Genomic DNA, 3362 nt, shown 5'->3' on the forward strand with positions numbered 1-3362 from the left:
TTTTTTTTAAAGATTTATTTATTTGACAGATAGAGATTACAAGTAGGCAGAGAGGCAGGCAGAGAGAGAGAGAGGAGGAAGCAGGCTCCCAGCCAAGCAGAGAGCCCGATGCGGGACTCGATCCCAGGACCCTGGGATCATGACCTGAGCTGAAGGCACAGGCTTTAACCCGCTGAGCCACCCAGGCGTCCCTCCTTCACTAGATTTTAAAAAAGGTGGGGGTGTACCAATAAAACAGGTGACCTGGCTGGGGAACTTCATCCTGGATTACTTCAATGGAAATCTGTGAGTTCCTAGTGCTGACACAATGCTGGCATCTCTTTTAAATGGCACTGTTTTTTAAATTATATATGAGAATTAAATATCTGAATGCTTTTTAATTTTTATTATACTTTTAATTTTTATTATACTTTTTAATTTTTATTATACTTTTTAATTTTAGGGGGGTAAGTGGAGGGGCAGAGTGAGAAGGAGTGAGAATCTTAAGCAGGTTCTACACCATGCTTGGAGCCCAATATTGGGGCTACATCTCACAAGACCTGAGATGAAATTGAGTGTTAGATGCTTAATCCACTGAGTCACCCAGGGAACCCAATCACTTGTAGATTTATTTTAAAAAAATGTTGGAAATGCTGTTGTACTAAATCCCTTTTATGTGAATGGCTACAGATTATAATTGCCTAAGCCATACTGGTGAGTATTATAAGTTGACTAATGGTACTTTAAGAACAGTGGACTTTAGAAGACGGATGGTTACTAGGTAGTTTCTATTTATAATTCTACTGAATCTGATTAGCTCTAAGCATCAAAGATGATGTTGTCCAGACAAAAAAGGATGGTTTTTATTATGATAGAAACCTCTGGTGGTATGAAGAACAGAAAAGAGCCCCTTTCTGAAAGTCATCAAAATTTCACAGAACCACCATGGTTCTATAATATTTCTGTCTACTGTAGGTGGAAATGCAATCTCGCAAAACCCTAGCTATGAGAGGGATTTGCTTTAATCCAGGAACACTCCACTTTTAAGTGTGCTAAATTAATCTCTTTCAATATAATTCAGGGTTTTACATTTTATGTTTATATATTATACATATATGTGCATATGTGCATGTGTTATTTATATATTATATATTTATATTCACTTTTCCAAGGATAATTATGTTATATTGCTTTAATAATTGATCAGTAGTACAATTGATCATTGATGCAGAATATTTTTAAACTCCTGTTTCCAGGCATAAACACTGAAAAGTATTTACAAAAATTAAATGCAAAGTGCACTCCATTACACATTTCAGTGTTATTGACGGGAATTAATTTAAAAGCAGTCTATGCTTGCTACACCACTTGTCCACTGTAGATACAGTTTCATCATTGGTCACCACTTAAGATTTAATTTTAATTCCAGTTAGATAATATATGGAACAATATTAGTTGTAGGTATATAATATGGTGATTCATCACTTCCACACAACACCTGGTACTCATCACATGTGTACCCTTAATCCCCATTCCCAATTTAACCCATTCAAGCCACCCACCCTTAGGTGACCTTCTGGTTTTTCGTTAGAGTTACAGATCTGTTTATTTTAAGATTTTATTTATTTATTTGACAGAGAGAGATCACAAGTAGGTAGAGAGGCAGGCAGAGAGAGAGAGTGAGGGAAGCAGGCTCCCTGCTGAGTAGAGAGCCCGATGTGGGACTCAATCCCAGGACCCTGAGATCATGACCTGAGCCGAAGGCAGTGGCTTAACCCACTGAGCCACCCAGGCGTCCCACAGATCTATTTATTGATTTACCTCTCTCTCTTTTATTCCCCTTTGCTCCTTTCATTTATGAATTCACATATGAGTGAAAATTCAATGATGTCTTTCTCTGACTTACTTCGCTTGGAGTAATACTCTCAAGCATCATTCGTGTCACTGCAAATCAAAAAATTCATTCTGTTTTCATGGCTTAGTAATATTATATTAGTAATATTATATAATTATATATCTGATGTCTAATATGTATTACATATCTATATATGTGTACATATCTATATATAACACATGTTATATATCTATAGATTATATCTGTATATCTACAGAAATATACACATGTATAGATACAATTTACATATAGATATATACATATATATGTATAGATTTTATATAATGGTATATATAACATATTTTCTCTAGTCATTCATTTGCCAATGGTCAACTAGTCTCCTTCCATGTTTTGGCTACTGTGGTCCAATTTACTGTATTGCTTAGGTACCCAAAGTATTGAGAATATCTGTGGCTTTTAGACTTCAACCTACATTTAATAAATTATTTGGGATAAAAAGAAAGAAAAAAAATCACCAGAAAAATAGAGTGATTGGTAACATATAATTATGTTGTCAAATCTTTATTATTTATTTTCTGGATTAATGAAATATTCATCTTAAATTCTGGGATTACATTGTTCTAAAAGAGTGTACAAGGTGAAATTAAGGACTTCTAAGCAGCAGGGCTCATTGAGAACTTTGTTACATTTTTATAGAGCAGATCCTCTGAATTAGTCTTCTCAGGGTCTGCTTCACCGTTTCTCAGGCTGTAAATGATCAGGTTGAGCACTAGGTTCAGGATGGTGTAGAAGAGAACAAGGACCTTGTCCTCTGTGGGAGATTGGAAGGATCTAGGGCATAAGTATGTGTGAACTAAGGGTGCATCGTAGAAAGTCATTACAATGAGATGGGGGCTGCAGGTCAAGGAAACACAAGGAAGAGGGTGATGCTTACAAAAACTTTGTACTCATAGACACAGGTGTCCATGCAGTACATGGCTGGGACATCATTAAATAAATTGTTGATGGCCCTACATCTATAAAAAGGGAAACATAAATCATACGCAGTGTGGACCCGGGAGTTGATTGAGCCCATCATCCAAGATCCACTTATGATCACTACACACTCTCTTTTGATCATACAAGTAGCATAGAGGAGAGGAAAGCAAATAGCTGCATAATGATCATAGGCCACAGAGGTCAATAGTAATCCTTCTGCATCAGATAAATCAATGATGGGGCGCCTGGGTGGCTCAGTGGGTTAAGGCCTCTGCCTTTCGCTCAGGTCATGATCCCGGGGTCCTGGGATCGAGCCCCGCATCGGGCTCTCTGCTTGGCGGGGAGCCTGCTTCCTCCTCTCTCTCTCTCTGCCTACCTCTCTCCCTACTTGTGATCTCTATCTGTCAAAAAAATAAAATTAAAATTAAAAAAAAAAGATAAATCAATGAAGAGGGAACTCAGAATTTTAGACCCAATGAAAGTAATATATTTACTTCCAGACTGATTATCAGAAACCGTTTGGGAACCATACTGAAGGAGTAGTTCATGT

This window comes from Meles meles, unplaced genomic scaffold (assembly GCF_922984935.1).
Source record: "Meles meles unplaced genomic scaffold, mMelMel3.1 paternal haplotype, whole genome shotgun sequence".
NCBI classification, from domain to species: domain Eukaryota; kingdom Metazoa; phylum Chordata; class Mammalia; order Carnivora; family Mustelidae; genus Meles; species Meles meles.